Genomic DNA, 25,497 nt, shown 5'->3' with positions numbered 1-25,497 from the left:
TCAATCTGCATGCTCACCACTGGGCTAAAATTTTGAGTCTCCCTCTCTGAACTAAAGAGGTGTCTTTTCTTAACTTATTTCTAATATATCCAGAGATATACAATGAGAGTTTATCGGTTTTTTACGTTAACACGATTTTGCATTTTTCCATCGTTAAATGTATATGCTGTATAGATAACACAAAGTCTTCTATAAATGAAGCTTAAGCAATGTCGGGAAGAAAGATATGCAAACTAGCTCTCTAGTGCCAATTTTGATGATAGTTTCCCTTTAAGTCAATGCTTATCTTCTTGTCTTTAAGGAGTCTTACAACATGACTAGAAGTTTAATGAGCCAAGCCAGAAACTCTCCCAAAAGGGAAAGTTACCTACAGATGGTAACAGATGGATAATGTTCCCCTTTTGGTAGGGTTTCTGGCTTAGCTTAAATAATTCCCAATCAGGTTCTAAGATTTTCTAAATAAGCCAAACACTGACATGATGGGAAGTTATCTCCAAGAGGTGGCAGAGGAGGGGAGAGCTACTTTGTTTTTCTTTCCAGAATTCTCACTATAGTAGATAGGCCTCTACTATGGGTTCCCATATGCCTTTAGGTGCTCTACTCAAGAAGAAATTACAATCTATTGCTAAAGGTAAGGAAGGGAACATCTATATGCTGAAGAATTAAAATTTAAGTAAATCTCTCCAATTATACTAACTAGTACATTAAAAATATATTGGTAATATAGAATCTGTTTGGCTGCTATAATATCTATGTATGATGAACAACGATTTGCATGCTTTCCCCACTGAATGACATCATTATCACATAATATCCTTGCTCCTATCACCTAATTTCTTTTAAAAAGTGTTTGATCTCCGGTCCAGAGTGATTTGGCAGGTTTTCACAATACCTTTTTCAGTATTTGCAAATCTCCTATTAATTTCTTTGCCAAACAGGTGTAGCATCTGTCCCCCATTAATATCTTGACTTGCCCATTGGATGGTTTTAGAGTGTATGGCAGATGGGTCATGCTATCACAGCCCAGTAGATTGGATGAATTTTTAATATTATGTTCAATTAGAACTAATTGTCAAGTAATACTGTAGCAAGCTTGCCGTATAATTCTTCCAAATGGCTCAGATATACAGGATGATAGGGCTTTAGAAAGTCATCAGTGGTACAGTAGGTGGAGCGGCGTTCACACCTCTTCTTGGACTCTGTTTGAGTCCTTGCTACCTCGTTTTGTATGCATCCTCCTTTATATACCGTTATTCAAATATTTTTAAGGTATCACCAACATTTACCATTAAAGCTTTGTATACATTTTCCTAAATTAAATAAAAACCCCATTAAAGGCAGTGGCTGAAGAAGTTGTATGCAGCCCTGGTAAGTCTGGGAAAATAGCCTTATGATCATATCCAGCCTCTTCAGACACTGCTATACAAATGCCGAACGTTCAAACATACTCTAGTTTTGTCCATCTCTAGTCCTGAGAGTTGGCCTTCCACCAGTAACCCAAAAACAACAAGATCTAAGCTATTTAGGCAACAAATTCCTTGCTTTATAGTCTACAACTGACCTACAAATGGGACAATAGACCCAAGAACCTCTAAGATATAGAATAGTTGTCTTCTTTCTGTTTACATTCATGGTTCAAACTCTTTGCTAAAAACTTTGCAGGAAGACTTTGCAAGTTGTATTTTCGGACAGAATCTATAAAAGAAACCGCTATATCACGTCTCTCAACACTACAGACTATTACCACTCTATATATAGATTTACAGGAATATGGAGGAGTACAATATTAAGGAGTATCCCGTCGAAAACCTCCTCAATCATAGGCCGGTTGCCAAACCACAGTCTGGATGGAAGTGGTGCTAAGCTCCATCAATAAACCATCACACAATTAATTTATCTTTAGCATTCCCCCAGATATAGAAACACAGAGATGTTATGGTAAATAACGTTGGATGTCCAACTGGTTTGTCCTTTGACTCGACTCCTTAGAGTACAAAGTAAGTTCAATACCAAATAATATGGTGTTATAATCTGACAAATGTTTTGCATTCCAATGTATACATTTAGTACGATAGACTTGACTTTTTGTAATTTGTACTTTTTTATTTTTATTTATATCTACTTTTATGAAAACTATTTTTTTTGTTCTAGCTGCCTACTGAAATTGCTCATTTTAGAAGCTTATGACAGGAAATGTGATGTGCATACGTTAAATGGCTTCCGCTGCAAATAGTCTTTTCTAATTTATATTTTAGGCTCTACGCAGACGAAGCCACCTCTGATCTAATTATCAGTAACTGCTCAGGAACAATAGATGAACAAATTATTTTCAGCAGTAATAGCAGAGAGGATGGGATTAAGAGGGGTATTTATAAATCTCCGAAATAATCAGTATGAAATATTTGTTTGCCTTTGGCAGAAGTATTTATCTTATCTTTCTCTGGATATTTGTAGAATAGCCAAAAATTTGTTTTCAGTTAAAGAAAAGGTTATTTAAACATGTATCCTTTCTTTTAGGATTATGTTTTTAATAGTTTTATTTATATTTTTTTTATATTTATTTATTAATTGAAAAACTTTTTTTGTATTTTTATTGTATTTGTTTTAAGTTTTTTTTATTGTTTTTTAATACTTTCATGAAAGAACCTTCTGTTTTTTTCCCATTCTACAAAACTGTAAATTTTTTTCTTTGCTGTTTAATATTTTATAAGACCTTTCTTTCGATGGTTTCAACTTTTTTTTTTATTTTTATTTTTTTACATCGGAGGAGGTAATGAACAACTGCTTTGAACAGTTTGTCTGCTGTTTTGTGTATTTTCCCTGTACTTTCTCTTCATTTCTTTGGGCTATGTATCTTGTTTTTCAATCATTGCTCAGAACAAGCCTTATGAATTTCAATTCATTTATTTCTCCCAGATTGATAACGCTTTCTGCTAAATTCTGACACTGATTCAGATTCAGCTTGGGTCTTAAGGAAAAAAATAAATAAAGAGAGTGGGATGATTTTAGAGTTTTTTAGGAACGTGTAAACAATAGTTTTGAAGATTAAAAAAAAACACACACACAAGACTATTGAAAGGTGAGAGATGAGGAGGTATTTTTGGGGGCTTTGAACTCGGTAGTAATATTTTTTCTACTTCTTCTCTCTTGTGACATGTGCCCAGTGTTTTTTGTGAATACATTAGATATCTTGTACTGATTCTAAGGGTCGGTTCACACTGAGGAATTGGCTCCCAAATTCTGAGCAAAATCCCTGTTGCGGACTCCGCTCTGCATTCTGCCTCAGCACCTCAATCTAAAGTATAGGGCACCTCCGCTCTCCGCGGCTCTCTGCACCTCTACACTCAAAGAAATGTCAATCCTTTGAGTGGATAAGTGTGGAGACCCCCTATACTTAACATTGAGGCACTGTTTCAGGCGGAATTTCGAGGAGTCCATGATAGGGAATCAGCTCGGAATTTTGGTGCAGATTCCGCAGTGTGAACTGACCCTAATGCTATCCATACATTTTGGGTTAAATTTGTCTGAACCCAATTTTGGTTGAGCTAGCCAACCATCTAATGCCTCTGGGTAGCCTCATGACTCTATCAAAGGAAGAAAAATGGGGAGAGAAGGGTTAGGGCATGTTACATCCCAACATGTTATTGGGAAAATAAGCAACAAAAAGTGTCCGAAAGCAACACAGCCCGCTGCCCCCATTGAAAACACCCAACATGCAATCAAGTGACTGTTAATATTGGTTGATCAAGTCCTATGAAATGTACGACTAGCTTTATAGTCTGTATTATACTTTAGAATGTTCACAATTCTTTGGACTTCAGAGCTGATATCTCTCTGGGTTCTCTGCATGTTCACTCTCCTTACCTGAGACATGGAAGGTATATAGAGACATTCTATATTATATATTAAGATCCTATATTTTCATTAGTTTCTGTGTCTTTCTGGAATATTTCAATTGGTATTTCTATACTCGGAATAATAGATCATCTAGACACAAACTTATATCCAGGTGAGATATATATAGCAGTAGGCAATGTCACAGGTATATAGGATAGTAGCTAGGTTTACTTGTTTCTGCCTGAAACCTCAGCGCTGGCCTTTGTTCTTTGCACCCATCACACTCACTAAATTACTTCTTGCCTGTTGCCTAGAGAGCTCAAGCAAGCAAACTATGACATATTAGGATGGATATGTTGACACTGAGGCAGCTACTTCTTGTGACATGACCTAGATACTAATGAAGGTGTGTGTTGAGGATGGCTGTTTCATTGAAAGTTATGTCTATGCTGAGTTTTATTTCACATGTCAATTGTACTACATCCAAGTATGCGCCACTGAAAGTCTTTTTTTAGCTGCCACATTGACACCTTATATATATGTATAAATATATATTTTTGTCTCTACTGAGATTCTGCAGCTCCAGAGGACAGAACTGGAACCTAACTGCCAATTAGTATCTACCCGTAGAAGCGAGAACAGGGATCCGCTACTATTTCCAGAGCCAATGACGGCTGAGTTGTGCGGGAAATGAGTGGGGCGGCTGTGCTTGCCTAGAATGACAAAGCAGTAGAAGTTTAAAGTGTTAATATTTTCTATTATAAAATATCAAGTTTATTCCATGTTGAGTTAAAAGATTGTTTTCTAAGCGGTATTTTGTCATATTGGGGATAACAAGCTGGAACCCTTATCGATCTAGACAATGGAGATATAATCATAGCCCGATAAATGAAGAACTTGCCACTCTTGCATGGCCAACATTTCATTTACACTCTATGGGCCGCCAAACGTTTCAGAGTTTGACACTTACAAATATTTGCTAGCCCCATAGACAACTGCATCTCTGCTATCAGGATCGGTGGGTGTCCCAGTGGTCGCACCCCCAGCTATTTATTCCCTGTCCTTCTTTCTAATGACTTCAATGTATTACCATTGCAGTCAGTTAAAAAACGGCAAAAACGGATGTTATTTCAGATAGCAAAAACTGCCACATTTTCTCTATTTTTGACATTGTGTGAACATAGACTTAGATGGGAATACCTCTTTAATTATTTGGTGGCAAAATTGCTGCCTTTACATTGCATCCTGTACTGTCAATTTGCCTATACTATACTTTCAGAGCTGCAATCACAAATCTGCTGGTAAAGTCACAGTGTTTATACATTAGATTACTTATCCTGTACTGATCCAGAGGTATTATACTCCAGAGCTGCACTCACTATTCTGGTGGTGGAATTAAAGGGCTACATTTACAATTGGGTAGTGTACAGTGCACTCCTCTCTATTTTCTCCATAAGGTATGTGTCTATTATCAAACATTCAAAACAAAAGGAAAATAAATAAATAAACATAATAACTTCTTTAAGACAATGAAAACAAAGTAATCTAAAGATCGGGTCTTCAGCCTGAGGTTCATTAGCATTTTTTGTATTTTTCTCTGTTATCCATAATTGATTCCTTGTCCTTTCTGCCCTACTTATTGACACAGGTTGTATATCTAGCTCATTGTGACTTTAGCTGGTCTATGTAGGTTTCCATTAGTATCCGGCAGCCTCTTAATTCCTAAATCAAGAGTGACTGTCCTACAATTCCAGTGTTGTAAGAGCAACTGGACAAGAAAGCCTTGGAGAGATTCAAGCCTGAGTGGTCAGCGTGATGCTACAACACAAATTGTTTGTCCCAGGTAGAGACGGGATTTAATAATTACTTTCACATACAAGATCATCATTTTCATGGACAAAGAAGAGTTTCTTCTAAGATGGATGGGAAAATGGTATTTAAATCCTAAATGTTGTGTGAACATACTCTCAATGAGTTCTCCCGAAGGGAAAGTTGTCCTTTACCCCCAGAAAAGGGGTTATTTAGCAGATAAGGGGGTCGCAACTTAATAGCTGTCCAAAAAAATGGGAGAGTAGCACTTTATTCATTCTCTGTTGAGCCTGTGGACATTGCCAAGCATCAAACATTTTCAACTGGGGATGACCCCTTTAAGAACCCCTACCCTCCATCTTTCTATTTGTATGATTGTCACACAGAGAAATAAAGAAACAAAGATCCCTCTTGACTAGTGTTGAGTAGAGATGATTGAACTTCGGAAAATCTTAGGTTCTGTCTCCTTAGGGCTGTCTCCTCCTTCCCCACGGACCGGGAAGGCATCGAGAATCAAATGTGGAAGGTTCTACAAGGTTCGAGTTCTATAGAACCTAAGATTTTCCGATGTTCGATCATCTCTAGTGTTGAGTTGCCGAACTGTTCAGGATCGGCAATGCTCTCCGAACCCGAACGCTTAACATTTGATTCCTGGCGGCTAGAGAAGTTATATGCTGCCGTAGGAAGTCCTTGAAAGCATGGATCTTCCATATTTTACTGCTAGTGCTAGGGCGGCACCTAACTTTTGCAGATGTGGGGAGTCAAATGCCAAGTGTTTGGGTTCAGAGAACGTTTCCAAACCTGAACAGTTCGGCAACTCTGCTCAACACTACTCTTGACCTAAAAAACATCTATGTGGTGAGATGATGTTCTAAATGAATGATTATGGACCTTCAGCACTCTATCTGTTGTTAAACTACAATCCCCACCATACATAGGCAGCCAGAGCCATATCTTTGGCTTTCCAGGCATGATGGGAATTGTAGTGTAGCAACAGATGGAGTGCTGAAGGTTTGCCATAGCTGTTAATAGCTGTAATTTGTTGCGTACACACACAATGCCTCGTTACCTACGAGCATCATATATCCTGTCTCTCGGCCTACAAACGTTCCTTCCCCCAGCCTCGCGCAGCAAATCCACCGAGTCATGTTGTTACAATTGTTTCTGAATCATCGCTAGCAAATACACCAAGGACCGTTCCACCATCGTGGCGTGCTAGGCAATCCTTCCAATTTTACATTATTATTTTGTTTCTCGTCAGCTCTAAATTGTAAAAATCTCAGACACCATCACGCAGAGACGCACAATAATCCTGAAATACATTCAGAACAGCAGCAAGTTAATAATGTGCTTTAAATTGGACAAAATGACTGTGTTTATTTTATCTAATTTCATTTCTCGTATTCAGCCGAGGAGTGGAAAATATGATTAATAGGCTTTAGAAGTAGAGCTCTGATGGAAACTGAGGTGGTCTTCACAGAGATGTGATTATGTTCCTCTAATGGGCTTCACTTATTGTGTAAAAATACAATGCGGTGTATACAACAGTCCGCGCTAGGAGTCTGGGGGGACAGACAATATGAAGCCATAATAGATTTATTTCAAAAAATACAGCAAGTGCAAGGTGTGTGGTGGAGGAAGCGAACAATGACTCCACGCAAGACAACCCCGGCAGGCAGAAATGACAATAGGTATGGAGGGAAAACATTGGTACACAAATAATTCGCTTAAGGTGTTATCACGTCCTATTTTCTTTCGATTACCTGCCACAATGAAAATTATATGCTTTGGAAACAGAAGGTTTTTACAGAGTCCACGGAAAAACAGAAAGGGTCTAAGAAATGCAACTCAAGGCTAAAACTAGTTGCCATACAGTATTTTTGTTCTATATTTTGGTCAGTAAAGCTATTGAGTGGATGGCGGCCATTTAATGGCAAATAATTGCCATTATTACAAATGGCATCCGTCCACTCAATTTCAACAGTGTGTAAACTTAGCCTTTCTGTGTTTCCAATCCACTCCTGGTTTTGGTTGTAAAATACCGAGCAAAAATACTGACCCCTCCAAAAAAAAATACTGCGTGGGGACATAGCCTTAGGGTGCTATCACACAGGCAAAACATGTGGAAATGCACCAATTTTATTTTTATTAAAAACACTCCCGTTGATTTCAGTGCAAGAGGGGAAATGTGCCGATGCATGACGTCACTTCTTTTTAGCTTAGTTCTGCATTGAAGCTTCCATTAAAGTCAATGAGATCATCTCACAGCACTTAATTACTGGTGGCTGAAGAAATTGGATGAAGCCCCAGGGAGTCCTGGGAAACATGGATACAGCCTATGGCTATGTTCACACGTAGTATGAGACCAGCCGTTTCGTGACTCGGCTGGGTCACAGAACGGCCAGTCTCAGAAAAGTTCACTCCGCCCGGTACTGCAGTACCGGCCGGGTGACCTTTCGGGCCGCAGAGTTCTGATGCGGGCCCATCAGTGCACTCCCTCATCAGAACTCTCCACTGCACACTATGAAGCGTGCGGCCGGAGCCACTTGCAGCACTACATAAGTTCCGTGGAAATCACGGCTGTTGAAACAACGGCCGTGATTTCCATGGAACTTACATATTGTGAACATAGCCTATGGCTATACCTATGTTTTCCAGGCAGCATTAGGGATCCATCTAACTTATTCGGCCACCAGTAATCAAATGCTGAGAGTATAGTTTTGGACTAACCCAAATGTGCTTGAAGTTCGCTCATCTCTAGATAATACCCTTTAAAGTTGTTCTGCTGTATAGGAATTATGCTATCAGCAACTTTTCCATATTACCACCTTACTAGAGTATGTAAAAGACATGGAGGACACTTAGGTCCTATATTATTGCCTCCAATAATTCCACATAATAAACCAAAATTATTACCAATGCCCCACTCCATAACGCGGAGGTCCCCTACAAAACCATACTGGCAAAACCACCAGAGAAGGCATTCAGCATTCTAGGCAAACACAAGCTTGGTCAATCAATGAACCAATCAATCAATCAATCAATCAATCGGTCAATCAGTCAAACTTAATGAATGGATATAAAGCTGATTGAAGGGGAAATCACATGTCGGTGCGGCATATACCCTTGGTGCACAGTCCATAAATTAGATAACAGGTTTTAAACAAGGATTCCTATTTCACTAAGGTGGTAGCGGCAGCATATGTAGAACACATTAATGGCGTCTTCTACAGTAATTTGTACAACAAAAAAAGAATGAAGCACCACAGATTAGCGCCTACTGTAGAATGTGGGATTTAATTGCTTACAATATCTTTTAATGGATCAGGATAGCAATTTCATATAGTCACTGTACAATTTGTCTGTTGGAAGCCGATCCTCTACATTCATTAGGCCTATGGGTAGTTGGCGGATGTGAGAATACTCCGGCGATGTTCATTTTAGCGGGATGAAAAATAATAAACATAAAGGTAAAGCCTGGATTTTGTAATGAAGATGTTGAGTTTTTCCCTAAATTGTTGTTGTATGATTTTCTCTGTCTGCTGTGTGCGTTCCCAGGCAATCGTTCTACCATCGCCATCCCTCCTCCATAGACTTGTATCGCTGATAATCTAATCCCTGAGCTGCTACAAGTCATAGCCAGTAAACAACAGTCATTGCACTGATTTTGAGAGTGCATGACAGTTTACAAGGATGTATGAGGGGGGGATGTCGCTTGAAACAGGAAAAGGAAGCATTTTTGTCTGGTAAGATATATTAAAAGTTTCTTATATTTACATTCACAACTGATACATGCAAATTTTGTTGAAATGCCTATGTAATTAGCCTTATTTTCAAAAAAGCAGGACCACTTAGTAGTTAAATAATAAAAAGAAATAGGACAAGTATATATGTCTTATACAGCAAGATTCAATTATCTGCGGCCTACAGGGCAGGATGGTACTCGTAGTTCTTAAAGAGCTCATTACATTCTAGTTACGTTCCTCTCCCTTATACATAAGGATTACCTGCATCCAAGTGTATCAATTCAAAATTTACAATCTCCTTCTTTACCTCCATAGAATAGACACAGTCATGCATGCAGGAAGCGTGTGCGGGTTCAGTGAGCTGAAGAGAGCCAAAAGATCCAGCCTGCTATCTAAAGAATCACGGAAGATGAATGAGAGAGACAAGTCATATATTTCCAGATGTAAAAAATAGACTGTCAACACGTTCATGAAGCTTGGCCCACATCAGAATGAGCATGAATGGCAATGGCGTATTGCTAACATTTTCTGGTTTCCTGATTTCTGGCCTCAGTTGGGATTGCGATATATGAATGTTAAATCTCAAGCCAAACTTGTCTCCTTATCTCCAACAGTATTATACAGTCATTACATGGCTCGGAGCTCAGAAATTTAAAAATGTCATGATAAAATCTTTGTTTCCTTTTTTTTGCTACATTTCAAAATTACATTTTTTGCTTGTATGCTCCTGCTTTTTTTATTATTATCATTGTCTGCTATGGACTAAGGGTGAGGAAGGTTAAGAAGCATCCTAGATGTATTAAGATTGGCATTTCTTATAGTACAGTAAGGGCGGGGTTCCACCTTGACCACTGACTGGCTGAACAGGGTTGACACGACCTGGGGCCTGGAACCAGAGTGGGAGACAGTGGACCCCTGCGCTGGAGCCAGTGCGGTAGGTGCATATTGTTATGTAAGCCATCTCCTCTCCGACTATTTTGAAAAAAAAAAAAAATTCTGACACCGGACTTCCCCTTTAAACAAATTAATGTCAAATTTAAAGGGGTATTCTTATCTAATCCCAAAGATAGATCCCCAAGATCAATGGGGGTCCTGACTGCTGGGACCCCCAGAAAATACTGTATTTGTTTCTGTGACTCCAGATGCTTTTTCATTCTAACGAGAGCCTGGGGTCCCCATTCCTAAGATCCAGTGCATACGGAATACCTTTGTCAGATGAGAATAATGGGTGCCTGAGGAAAGGAACGGCATAGTTCCGGAAAATTGTGCCATTCACAATCGAGAATCCATCTTTCTTAAAAATCTTGTAGGAGCAACTCTGTCTTTCATCTGTAGGACTCCCTGTACTATTTCTTCCACAGGGCATTGCACCATTCCAATCCATGGATTTCTATACATCCCTGATCCTGATCCTATTAGATAGGAATAAGACAAAAAATCTAAAAAGTGACAGAAACATGAATCTGTGCCAACATTTATACCATTTCCTTATTTTCCTATTGATATATCTGTTCCCTGCCTAGAAATCACGCCCATCAAAGAGTGGGTCCAACTTAGTAAATCAGTGACATTGGACTCTCACCTATCACTCACAATGGGGATAGTGCCGGACTGGGGCACAGAAGGCAGTAAGCCATAAGGTGTCAGAGCCGGATACCAATAGCAATCAGAGAAACAATATTAGCACTCACCAACTGTTGGAGAGTGCCACTACTGTTTCTCTTATTGCTATAGGAAACACTTCCTATCGTGGACTACGAATTGTGATCAACCGACCAAATAGATGCATGGTGTGATTAGTTTTAGTAAATTTTTCAACTAAAGGCAATCATTGAAAAGTTGATTGGTAAATTTGGCAAATCAGAGAAACCGGCAGCTCAAGCAACCTAGTGGAAGGCTTGTGTCTAAAATAAAATCTTGAATCAATTTTTTTCAATGGCGCCAGGTGCAGGCTATTGACGCTCTGCATGACATCCAGTAAAAGGAATAGCTTCTAAAGTCAGCATAAATTACCCTTATTATTACATGGCGTACACCCTAGATTACATTGTAGCTCTTTCACAGTAAATGTATGTTACGGAGCACAACAAGTTGTAAAATGGTACAGAGGAATTATTATCCCTGGCACCTTGTAATAAGTACATCCATCATACATTCATTCGGAGTCTCTGTTATCATATCATTGTCTCCGGAGACCCCCAGCCTTGTCATCGTTTGCCCTTTATAATTTATTTGCATCGTTCCTGCATAGGTATTTTCCACTTATTCATCTTTACAGTTGTACTTTAAATTAAATTGATCTTTCAATGGCACGTCAGAGAGAAAGGAATTGTCATTGAGAGGGGGGAAAAAACATATATTGAATTAACAATGAGGGGGCCTTTGTTGAGCGCTTGAAATTATATCTCACGGGAGCTGTGGAATAATAGGTGTCAAATATAGATCAGTGGTTTCAGGAAGATGTTTAATGAATGGTAAGGAGGCTGGAGACCTATAGATAGATGAAAGAGACCAGCAGGATTTTCTTTTCTTCGGAGATGAGCTGCCAACACACATGCCAAAAGCCTCATCAGCTTCTCGTGATGCAAAAATATGCAGGTGCCTTTTATTGCGTGGTTCAATGAACCAAATATTGGACATTGCTTGCTGCTTTAGCCCTTTGATATTGGTCTTAATGTAGCATAAAATAAAGTGGGTGGAGACTAAAGTGGAAGGGGAAGGTACATTCAGCAGCCAATTATTTTAGAGGATAAATAGCATCAGGATAGGAGAAGAATTATTGAGGGGAGGGGGGGGGGGGTTGTGACCTTGCCATTCATCATGCCGTTGGGAACAGTGTTACATATGACAAGGATAGAAGTGGGTTGGGGACAAAGTGGAAGAAGCATCAGATGAGTGTGTTGGACTTTAGCAGTGGACAGTGACCCATTGGTAAAGAAGACTAACGACTCCACAATATAATAAAAGGGGTATTCTTTTCATGGGGTATGAGATGACAAGCTGATGGCTGGGAGTCTGACTGCACCCCTGATCCCAGAAATAGGGATGCAATTGGCCCAGAGTGAATGGAGCTCTCAGCGCACCTGAGCACCCACTGAGGCTGGTGCTCCATTCATTCTCTATGGAGTCCTTGGACAATTCCGAGTTGAGCGTTATCCCCTATGGATAGGGGAGGACAATCCCAGATGTGGATAACCTTTAACTGGGAGTACTGGGATGTTTTTCAATGTGTGGCACCTTCATGGATATGGTGACCTCTTCTACAATAGTAAGCTGTAATAGGGTATGATGTTAGGGACAGTGAGGTACACTTTCATACTGTATGTACTGAACTAGAAAGTGATCAGGGTGACCAGGCTCACAGAATAACACCCCACCTAGGCATACTGGATTTAATTAGGGGACACCAGGGGCAGATAAAATCCTAGAGTAGGTCCCATATCTCCATCAACTCCCAATCATTCAGCACTGGTACATGAGTTGCTGAGACACTGAGAGTGGTATTTGGGTTTGTGTTCATGTTTGCACCTTTGGTTTATTTTATCCGAGACCAATAAAAGTTAAGTCGTACTTATCTTTTCCCTATTAATCAGGGTGATCCCTTATAAACCTTGATTGATAGATCTCTCCCTATAACCAGAGACAATCCATTCATCAAGATTGGTGGGACGATGGATGGGGAGAAGCCACCAGGCATTGCCCCTACTCTTGATTCAGGATAGGTTCCCTCTAACCTAATCTATAAAAGCTGTTTCATTTAAGTAGAATCAGCTGATCTTATATCGACTAGAGATGATCGAACATCGGGAATTTTCAGGTTCAATTGAACTCGAACCTTCTCGAACCTTCATCATTTAATTCCTGATGCCTTCCCGTTGGAAAGGTGGAGACAGCCCCAGTACCACCTGGAAAACAGGGATACAGCCTAGGTAATAGGCTGTATCCCTGTTTTCCAGGCGGTACTTGGGCTGTCTCCACCTTCCCCACAGAACGGGAAGGCATCGGGAATCAAATGACGAAGGTTCGAGCAGGTTCGAGTTCCATTGAACCTGAAAATTACCGATGTTCGATAATCTCTAATATCGATGATGATCTTATGCTATAATCCCGACACAGACTCCAGTGCTTTAAACCACTTTTAAATTTTATCAACACTCTATAATAAATAACTAATAATAATAATAATAATACCAGAAAAAAAGTTACAACCAAGTGCAAAACTTTCCAACAGAGACACTCCGCAGGGATGCAGTGGCAAAGCAGGAGATCGAAACCGGGCTGGTGGGCATCCGCTTAAGTTCTCGAAATTGCTTGACCTCTTCAGATATTGCGCTCCAGAGGTGGATGCAGTGGGCCAGGCGCATTTGTAATGTTTACCAAGCAGATGGCAGGCAGGTGTTTCTTCTCATTTGCCGAACAGACCTGTAATGTCAAGCTGCATGGGGCGAGAGAGAAAAGGGAACGCTGTCTTCTTCTAAAGCAAAAGCCAAACCTCTGACCTTCTGGCCGACTGGCAGGCGTGAGTTCTTTATCTGAATTCAAGGCCTTTTCAGTAGAGATGCCCTTGAGAGACGGTGAATATGCAACTTCAATACATTTCTTAGCATCTCAGGTGTGTTGTAGTTTCATGTGCACTGTATTTATAATGAGATAAAGCGCTGGTTCGTCCCCTGGGAACAATTAAACATGTGTTCCCTTTCAAAACTTAAAGGGCATGGAAAAAGCAGACTGTGTTTTCACGAGGCTGTTTTAATCAATGGAACAGCGCCTGTCTGTCACTGCTTAATAAACTTTGATTTACAGTGAAATTTCTACAAGGCACAGACTGGTATGGGTTTTATTTCCGAGGGGTATTATGTTAGTCACAGATTTCTGGGGCTGATAACGGTGAAGTAGAGTGTGTTTTACTGAAAGTTTCCGTCTGATTAATGGCAATGATTATGCACAGCGCATTGTACCAGACAGAGGAAAAATACGTTGACAGGTAGATAGTGAAATCTCAATAGCATTAATCATTGAATGTTTTAGCATTTTAAATGCTTCGGAGCCTATACATATTAAACTGGGCCCAAGGAGTCGTACATCAGTTTAGGGGGCAAGTATGTAGGAAACATTGAAACGGCACAGTAAACAAATGACTCAGGAGCATTAAGAGAGAACTCGGAGAGAAGATAAAGTATGGACTAAGACTAGGCTGAAATAAAATGTCTAATTGTCATCCACAACTTTTTATTTTTATTTTTACTGGGAGACCCTTTCAAGAATCAGCATCACCGGCAGACATGACTATTTTTCCTTGAATACATTCAATACATTGTCATTACATGCTGCCAAAACCTTTAACAGGCCATAATCCACATCCACTGGCAATCCACTGGGCAGCCTCTTAACATAAAAAAACTCCGAAGAGTATCATAAAATCATGTTTCTGGGGCTCATGTCCCCTGTCTTGTCCATCATGCTCTATACTGTCCTGCTGTTACTACTACCACTGCTACTACTACTGCCCCTACACAGACGCACATCTCCTGCCTTGTCCATCATGTCCCATACTATACTACTACTACCACCAATACTGTACTAATACTACTACTACTACTAATAATAATAATAATAACAACTGCTGCTGCTACTACTACTACTACTAATAATAATAATAATAATAATAATAATAACTACTACTAATGCTGCTACTACTACTACTACTAATAATAATAATAACTACTACTACTTCTACTACTACTACTACTACTACTAATAATAATAATAACTACTACTACTTCTACTACTACTACTACTACTACTACTACTACTAATAATAATAATAATAATAATAATAATAATAAAAACTACTACTACTACTACTAATAATAATAATAATTACTACTACTACAACAACAACAACTACTACTACTACTACTAACGCCACTGCTACTGCTGCTACTATAACCACAACACAGACGTATATCTTCTGCCCATCATGTTCTATACTGTATTATTTGTGTTAATAATAATAACAATAGTAATAATAATAATAGTAATAATAATAATAATAATAATAATAATAAAAAATCAGTATTATTACTGCCGCTGCCGATACTACTACTAATAAAATAAAAACTACTACTACTACCCTTAACTGCAATAAACTATTACTACTAATACTGCTACTTTAGCTACTACTACTACTACTACTAAATATAATAATAATAATAATAATAATAATAATAATAATAATAATAGCAACAACTAAACTACTGCTCTTACTCCTATCACCACTACAACAACAACAACTACTACTACTACTACTAACGCCACTGCTACTGCTGCTACTATAACCACAACACAGACGTATATCTTCTGCCCATCATGTTCTATACTGTATTATTTTTGTTAATAATAATAACAATAGTAATACTAATAATAGTAATAATAATAATAATAATAATAAAAAATCAGTATTATTACTGCCGCTGCCGATACTACTACTAATAAAATAAAAACTACTACTACTACCCTTAACTGCAATAAACTATTACTACTAATACTGCTACTTTAGCTACTACTACTACTACTACTACTAAATATAATAATAATAATAATAATAATAATAATAATAATAATAATAATAATAATAATAATAGCAACAACTAAACTACTGCTCTTACTCCTACCACCACTACAACAACAACAAAAACTTCTATTACTACTAATGTTATAACTAGAATATAAATATTGGAGAAGCATCCTATTTAGAAGAAGCAGACGCATAAATATTAATCCTTCGGTAGCCATCATTTACATGCTCTTTATTTGTCCCCAAGGAAATAAAATGCACCAATCCTGACAGTTCAGGGACATTTCTCAGCATTACCCTTCAAGCTGAACTTCAGAAGAGACAATCTCCGTCCATTTGAGCTCAGTGTATTATAGCCTGGATCCCGCCACCGCCCGTACTCCAACACACCATAATTGTATTTTCTAAATTTCATTTATTCCCAGTTACGTGGAGACAATGTAGAATATGAAGGAGAGCCCTGGAAACAATGAGGACGTTAGGTCCTGGCAGTCATTGCAGATTTGCAATATTTTTTTATTTTTTTGCATAGGTTAAATAAAGCATAAAAAGCTCCATGGATGGCGAGCTGTTCCCAGCGCTATGCAGATTCCCCAACAATGATTCTGTCACTGTCATATATAGATACACTTATCGTCTCTTAGTCATGACTTTAATGTGCCACTTACAATCTCCATTTATCACATGAATGAGGAAATGGAGCCAAATGTAATGATCCATTGAAGGAAAATAAGTGGCTGCTGGAACCGATATCTCACTAGTCTTGTTCCTCTGACTTTCAGAGTAATGTACTCGATGGAACCAACAAGCAAACACATTAAAAGAGTTGCAGGCTTTCAGAGCTGGCCTCCTTCAGATGAACCATTGGCAGGATGTATAGGATAGGAGTCTGCCTGGATACTCTGTGTAGGTGTGATGGGGATGTACTTTCTATTCTATTCATAGTATAATAATCATTCCGTAATTAGCATAGCCCTGGGTAATAGCATGGGGTGTGGGCATATACTGTAGCAGGGAACAAACGGCTGTAAAGAGAGTTTAAAACCATGTTGGATGGTATGTTCACCCTGGAGTAATGTATTTACATGTGATTATATCTACATTCTGTCTGTCCATACATATTATCATTTAATAAATGCAAAATTTACTGTTTACATTACATTACTGATCCTGAGTTACACCCTTTATTATACCCCAGAGCTGCACTCACTATTCTGCTGGTGGAGTCACTATGTACATACATTACATTACTGATCCTGTACTGATCCTGAGTTACATCCTGTATTATACTTCAGAGCTGCACTCACTATTCTGCTGGTGGGGTCACTGTGTACATACATTACATTACTGATCCTGTACTGATCCTGAGTTACATCCTGTATTATACTCCAGAGCTGCACTCACTATTCTGCTGGTGGGGTCACTGTGTACATACATTACATTACTAATCCTGTACTGATCCTGAGTTACATCCTTTATTATACTTCAGAGCTGCACTCACTATTCTGCTGGTGGGGTCACTGTGTACATACATTACATTACTGATCCTGTACTGATCCTGAGTTACATCCTGTATTATACCCCAGAGCTGCACTCACTATTCTGCTGGTGGTGTCACTTATCCTGTACTGATACTGTGCTCACTTAAATAAATATATATACATATATATATATATATATATATATATATATATATATATATACACATATAAATATACATACATATATATATATATATATATATATATATATATATATAAAATTATATTTTTTTTATTATTATTAATTTTTTTACAAATACTACACTGCACTGTCTCTAGACTAGCTTTGATTTCCTTTTTATAGGATTATTATTATTATTATTATTATTATTATTATTATTAGCATCATTTTTTTTATCTGGCCTATCAGTTTGTGAAATCACTACCATGAACGGTGATATTGATCGACTTCTAAGAAACCATCACGGCTGCTGAAATAAATTACCTTTGATATGTGACCTACTATATGATATAATCACCACAACATCAAAGATTTTCTATAAATTATTAAGCAACTAATACGCTTCATCATTTAGCCATTTTTACGGTATGGAGATAAGCAGCGGCGAGCAGACGTTGGTTTTGTAGGAGTCATTGTTTACTGTACATCTGAATGTATGGGCCCCCACCTCCACCCGCCCAGTGAAAGAGATCGATAAAGCACCGTGATCACCGCGCCGCTCTGATGTCTAAAGTACCAAATTCAGCAATCATACACAAAATAGCCTCTATCATAAAGTACCCTCCTCCGGCAGGAGAGATGGGTGTAAACACTCGCAATTTAGCTTGTACTTAACGGCAGGTAATCGCCGCGCTGTAATAACGTGCATGAGAGCTGCAAGAAAAAATCCCATCGACAAGGTTTTCTTTTGTACTGTAATACGCCTATTTTATGTCTGGGAGAATTTCTGAAAAAAAGAAAGTTTACTTTGTATTTAATAGACAAAAAGGCGAAACCGGTCTTAGGCATGGTAATATAGAATGAGGCCATGTTCACACTATGTATAACACTGGCCGTTCTGTGATCAGGCCGGATGATCTTCACTTCTGCTGAATTCAGATGATGCATCTGAATTCACCGCTGCACACAATGGAGCGTGCGGCTGGAGCTGCACGCTCCATTGTGTGAACTGACAGTTTCTCCACGGCCGCTATTCAATGAATAGCAGCCGCAGAAAACTGACATATCAGTTTTTTGCATGGCAGCTAGCGATCCTGGCCGGAGTGTATACTATGACGGGATTCCATAAACGGCAGCACAATGTAAGTTTCATATTATTCACGGCCATTGTTGCAAATCGGCAACAACGTCCGTGATTATTATGAATCTCATGTAGTGTGAAAATAGCCTAAGGCTATGTTCACACACTGTCATTTTAATGCCAGAAGGCTACTGTCTTTTGGTAGTTATGGCGGCAAATAATGATTGTGAACATTGTTTGTGGCCATGATGGCCCTCTTTTGTGTGGGAGCAAAGCCATATAGTAATGTGCATTTATATACATTTCATGCCAGATCCCATATGGGGCTATTGGTGTGGAGGAGTCCAGACCTGGTTGGTGCAATCTCCAATGCCACTTGGTGACAGAAATTTATGCATGGCTTCCCATGAATGGTCACATTGACTTTAAGAGAAAGGTAAGTTGGTGACAGCTATTTTGCACATCCTTCCCAGGATTCCTAGTGGTGCATGAACAACCTTTAAGTCTCCAGTTCATTGTCAAACTACTTGGGTTTGGCAATGTTCTCTGAACCCAGTGCTTTATTCCCTGGGGCTGCAGAAGTTGCATGCCGCACTAGGAAGTCCTGAAAAATATGTATACAGCCATAGGCTAAGTTCACACAACGTACATTTTCAATAAATAACAGTCGTTGCAACAACGGCCGCTAAAAATTAAAATAACATTGTGTCCGGCAGGGATTCTATGCGGCATGTCAGTATTCATTAAATACAGGCTGCACAAAACTGACAGTGCAGACAATGTAAAGTGCGGCTCCGGACTCACTTTACATTGTCTGAAATGGTGATTTGCAGTGCAGGCACACCCAAATGCGCCCACATTTCATGACTTCATTGACAGCGGCCATTCAGTGACACGGCCATGTCACAGAACGGCCGCTGTCGTACCTTGTGTGACCTGGCCTCAGGCTACATCAGACACCTGTATTCAAATGCCGAGAATTTGGTTTTAGACAACGTTGCAGAACAATTTGACAGGTCCGCTCAACACTAGCCTCCACACATCATAATGACACTCTCCTTAAAGAGAAAATGAACTCCTTTGATACCACAACAACAGACCTCTCACTAGCCAGTTAACATCTTACTCTGCACTGCCAAAAGCCAACAAAAGGCTTGATATATACCCCTGCCATGTTCTAAGACTCTTATTTGGACTAAGAGATTGACTTTAAAGGAAAGCTGCCTTGATAAGGTGGTGTGGGGGCTGCTTTGCATACCTTAAAAAATCTATAACATATATGTACAGTGTGACAGGTTCCCTTTAAAACAAAAACATGGCCACTTTCCCCCTACTGTTGTCTCCAGATTGGCTGGAGTTTTAAAACTCAGTTCCATTGAAGTAAATGGAGCTTAATTGCAAACTGCACCTGAACTGGAGACAACAGTAGGGGCAAAAGTGGCCATGTTTTTGTAGCGCTGGATAACCCCTTTAAGCCAAATCCAGAAGGGGATTCAGCAGGAAGGAGAATGTCATTTCTTTATATTCCCCATTTCCTGTGAATTCACTTATGACTTGTTAAAAAAAAAAAAATAATAATAATAATAATAATAATAGTCATCCACAATCCGAGAATGACAATGTGTGAAAGGACATTTATGGGCCTCCACAGCTCAGATTGTGATATCATCTGGTCCCCTGTTTGTTATGGTTTCTTTCTGCTTCCGAGATGGAGTCATCTGAGCAGAACCTGGTTTCTCAGCCAATCACTGTCCGTAGCCGTGTCCTGCCTCAGTCAGTGATTGGTTAAGAGGACAATACCAGTTAAGATGACTCAGTCTCAAAAGCATACAGAACCAATGACAAGAAAGAGACCATATGACATCATTTGGGAACTGCTGTGGAGCGGAGTAGGTTAGTATGACCTTTTTGATTTCTATCATATCCCCTTTATTTTATTGACCTCTATTTTATTTAAAGATGGATTGTTTACCTGCCTTTCATGAATATTTGAAATTTCTCCAAAAATAAAATAAATAAATAAAAAAATAAAATGATAATCAGTAATAATTTCAATTTATTTCTAGAATTTTTTAATATCTGAAAAAATCTAGGCATAAACTGTTATACAATTAAAAAAAAAAAAAAAAAAGAAAAAAAGAAAGAGACTATTTAAAAACAAATTAAAAACAACGCAAAAATAATAATAAAAAAAAAAACACAAAAAGCTTCCCTGTGGCCATACCATAGTTAATAAAGTAAGCAGCCCGTTTTCTAGGAAGTGACAAGAGAAGAAGGTTTTATATTGTTCTTTTGTAAACTCATGTAAAGGAGGACGTAGACCTCTGACCCCGAGAATCTTTTTCTCCCCCTCGCTCTCTCATACTCTTTCCTCTTTTGCTGTTTTATGGTGATGAACTATGTCTGATAATGCTGGAGCGTGTTACTAGGCAGAGATAGGGCTGTCATAAATTAAACTCTTCTACTCACACAGGAGCCATAAAACAGTATCCTACTGTTATAATTTATCCGAAGACAAGCACTGGTTTCCTTAAATAAGCCACAGTGACATTATTATGAGTTTGGAGAGACAGCTTCAAATTCTCACCATCAGTGTTACATGAAACGGGGCCCAGGGTTCATCTGTCAGCAGACTTTTTGAAGAAGAAGAAAGAAGTTAACTCCAGCCATTTATCCATGTGTCCTACATTCCCCGACTATATATCTTTCAATGGTAAAGTCCTCTGATAGTTTGTCTGGGATATAAATGCAAAATTATGACAACGTAGACCCATATTTTGTACACCAAGACGGATGCCGTTTTGTCGGTGAGTTGTTAGAGTTGGAAACGTCGATACACAGTGATGTAGAGCGATCATTGACTGAGGTTTAGGGAATTAAAAAGGTGAATACTTGCTTTAATTTTCTTCAACATGGTAAAGCCCCTGTTTATTCTTGAGGCAGATAACAGGGCCCAGAGGTAAAGCATCTAAATCAATAGAACAAACTGTATATTTGAAATGCAGCCATTTAATTGGCTGAAAATTTTACATTAATTGAGGTTACTGTATTAGATGTGATGACGTCACTGATCCCAGCCCAGACGGCACAAGTGAAGTTTTAACTACTCTTGTCTAAGCTTAATCTTTTTTATTGATTTCCTATATAGACAATATGAAGATCAGTTTAGAATTAAAGATGAGCAAACCAGTCTGCCTGAACATAAATTGAACCTGAATTTTCAGGTCGAACTCGGATTTGGGTGGAATGCAAACTTTTGCAGTTTGTTGTGTTGAACTTCGTCAAATTGGAGAACAGTCTCACCCTCAGGGGATTAAATGGGGATGCTACCCTCACTTAACCCCCTGCGGGAAAGACTGTTCTCTCTTAGGAGGAGGGGTATTATACTTACCCTCATGAGCTTATGTCTTCTCTCTTCACCAGTTCCGGCACACAGGACTGTGTGCCAGATCGGCTCCTACAGTCTTTGCTAAGCCAATCAGTGGCTGATGCAGTGTCCAACCTTTGCTCAGTGTAAACTGCAGGAGCTGACCAGGCTCTGGTGAAGTGTGAAGACGACATGAGCCCAGGAGGTTAAGTATAACCCCCCCAATAAAAAGTACATTATGTCCACCACAGCAAAGAAGGGAGCCATACTATAATATCCACTTCTTTCAGAACTTATTCGGGTCCAACTGAACCGGCAACCCGGCAGTTTGTGTATTGGACAGCCAAATTTTTTAAAAGCTCGCTCGTCTCTTTTTAGTATTGTTATTGATCTATAGTGATATAGTACTACATATTTGTTCTGGTGGATTCCACATGCCTGCGTCATGTCATTGGCCAATATAGACTTTAACTCTTTCTTTTGTTATATTTTGGGAGTTTTCAAGATTTATCGGACCAAGGAAAATTCCACCAGAAATGAAAACTAAAGGATCAAAGTGACCAAAAACTTTATTATCTACAATGAAACTTTTACTACTATACTAATTAGTATTAATTCTCTAAAATACAAGTCTTCTCTCATTCAGCCTTTTGCTACATTCTGGCAAATTTCCTTTCTCCAGTCTCCCTCTTATTCCCTCATGTCCCGGACTGGCTCTCTGTCAGCTGTCTTTTCCAGTTCCTGTCTGCTAATTAACATCTTCATTGTGTACAATCTGGAATCTGTCCACTGAACTTTGATGTATGTGTACTGCCGTTAGCTGCTAATGGGTTATGACCTACTGGTTTAAAGGGAAAGTCTTTGACTTTATGAAAGCCTATAGTATTCACAGGCAAAATGTTTTCTATCCCTATTAGCCCTCACTGACCTTTCTTGACCCCTTTTTTCTCTTAGAAAATAACTTTTTCCCTCATTAAGCCACCAGATCAAGGAAGAAATAATAGTTTACCTAGCTCATACTTTAACCCACTTTTAGTTGACTTTTTATACTCAAACCCTAACCATAGATCTTTGTTACATATACATATTCACATAGTTAATAAGGTTGAAAAAGAGAGAGCCCATAAAGTTCACCCTACAAGTTCACCTAACCCTACTGTGATGTATTTACGTAAATTTTATCTGAAAAATGTAGCTACTGTATCTTTATGAAATAAGTAAGGAAATTAAACACCACTTGATGTAGGACCTAAAGCCATATTCAGGGGAAGGGGGAGTATTAATGGTTTTTGTGTAGTGTTTGGTGAAAAATTGTGTTTTGCTCAAAAATTTGATAGAATTGCACAAAAATTTACAAAAAAAATAGCAATTTTTTTAAAAAAAAGATTTTCTGTGAAAACAACCATAAATTCCTCCCATTATGCTTGAAAGTACCAATAGACATGCATCGATTTGCCATGTACTGTACTGTAAAGGAACAGGGACTCTAGTCTTTGTGATAGGAGTTCCTGCTCCGGTACTTTGGATTGTCAATTGGCAATCTTAATCTGGATTGAAACAAGTAGCCTATCAGATTTGCAGAACCAGACCTGAAACGATTCTCAGAAGACTCGCTTGCCACTAATTACACGTTAAAGTAGGGAATACTGTTTTTGTAAGAAAAGTTGGGCAATCATAATGATTCTCAATGGAGAGGAAACCAGCTTCTTTATCAACAGATAGGATAGGAGAAAATAAATGATGATAAGAACATATAATCTTTATGTAGTTTTTACCCAGGAGAGGCATCAGACCCATGGCCCCAGCAATGTAGTGCCAACCACCGAGCCGCCATGTCTCCCAAGGAATTTATATGAATAGAAAATGTACCAGTTTGTCTTTCTGATTTCCTACAACCTTAACCCCAGCACATCCCATGGGTAACATTGTAATTCAATGCAAGTGATAGAAATGAACTCCTGGCTGAGAGCTCCGGTGATGTCACACCGGCTGTCTGCAGATTGTTCTGCATTCTCAGCCAGGAAAGTGGCAGACAGACAGGGAGAAGTCATGATCACTGACATAACTCAGAATAAACCGTGCATGATTTATGTAAAGGGAGCGAGATGATATTCATTAACTAAGAGCAACAGTGATTCTTCTCTTTGTTTTATCATATTACAAGAGACTAGGTGATCATATATCATTGTGAAAATGGACATGGACATTTCCTTTAAAGGAGCTGCCTCAGATTACAAAAACATGGCTGCTTTTTTCTAAAAACAGCATCACACTTGTCCACAAGTAATGATTAGCGTTAAGCAAACTTGTTGAACTGTTTAGGTTTGGCAACGTTCTCTGAACCCGAACGTTTAGCATTTGACTCCCGTTGTCTGGGGAAGATAGATGCTGCCCTAGGGCTGCCAACAAAATGTCGATAAGCCTATATATGTATCTATGTTTTCCAGGACTCTCTAAGGTGGTATCTGACTTCTCCAGAAGCTAAGAGTCAAATGCCTAGGGTTTGGAGAATGTTGCCTAACCCAAACAGTTTGGCAAATTCGCTCAACACTAGCAATTTTTAGTAGTGTCACTTACTGTAACTTCAATTCACATGGTTTCATGGCCTCATAGCCCCCACTGGGTCCTCCATGGCCCCCTTGTAAGAAAGGTACTGTATGCTATTTACCCAACTGCCATTCATATCTATTGGAGTTACGCAAAATGTGGTTTCCAAATATTTCTGACAGCCAAAGATAGGCAAGAGAGAGTTTGGAAGACATGTCTTTGTACATGAGAAACCCCCTTTAAATCAATGGAGCTAGGCTGTCAAATCAGTACTTAAGCAACATATGGACAAGTGTTTTTGAAAAATGATCAAATACATAATAATTATAATAATAATAATAATTATGATTTTGGTGATTTGTAATTTTCAGGCTCCTTTGAGGGGTCAATCATGACCATCATGTCACTACAAACACTAATTTGCCTATTTTTCCCCCAGAGGGCATAGTCTGGAATATAAAATACAATTTTTGCCAGCTGGTGGTCTCCTAATCCAAATCTCTATCCCAATCCTTGAGAATGACCTTTCAATGTGTCAAAGAATCCAGTCTCGGAGGGTGAAACAAGTAGTTTTCATATTCTATGTTATAATGTGTTTTAAGATATATAAAACATGATTCATTATCAGAGGCCGAATATTAGTCAGATGTCAAACCAAGTAATAAAGAATACTGCTTTTAGGTCTATATGTGCTGAAATGTGTTGCGGTATATTGACGATGTATTTTAATGGAGTCGTAAAGGTTTAGAGTTATTGGGTATGAAAGCATTCTAAATATAGGGATAAATCAAAGAAACATTTGTTAACCAAAGGGGTTCACATGGCCAGTTCACCGTTGGGTAATACATTGTCACTAGCCTGCTCTGAGCTT

At 38.7% G+C, this 25,497-nt stretch overlaps 1 protein-coding gene across 11 annotated transcripts in view; it reads right to left on the bottom strand.

Annotated features, from left to right (window-relative positions):
• Positions 1-25,497, bottom strand: part of CELF4 (CUGBP Elav-like family member 4) — a 911,277-nt gene that overhangs the window by 719,456 nt on the left and 166,324 nt on the right. The window lies entirely within an intron of this gene.

This window comes from Dendropsophus ebraccatus, chromosome 3 (assembly GCF_027789765.1).
Source record: "Dendropsophus ebraccatus isolate aDenEbr1 chromosome 3, aDenEbr1.pat, whole genome shotgun sequence".
NCBI lineage: Eukaryota > Metazoa > Chordata > Amphibia > Anura > Hylidae > Dendropsophus > Dendropsophus ebraccatus.
Note: the sequence above shows the minus strand (reverse complement) of the source record. Positions and strands in the feature narration are given on the sequence as shown.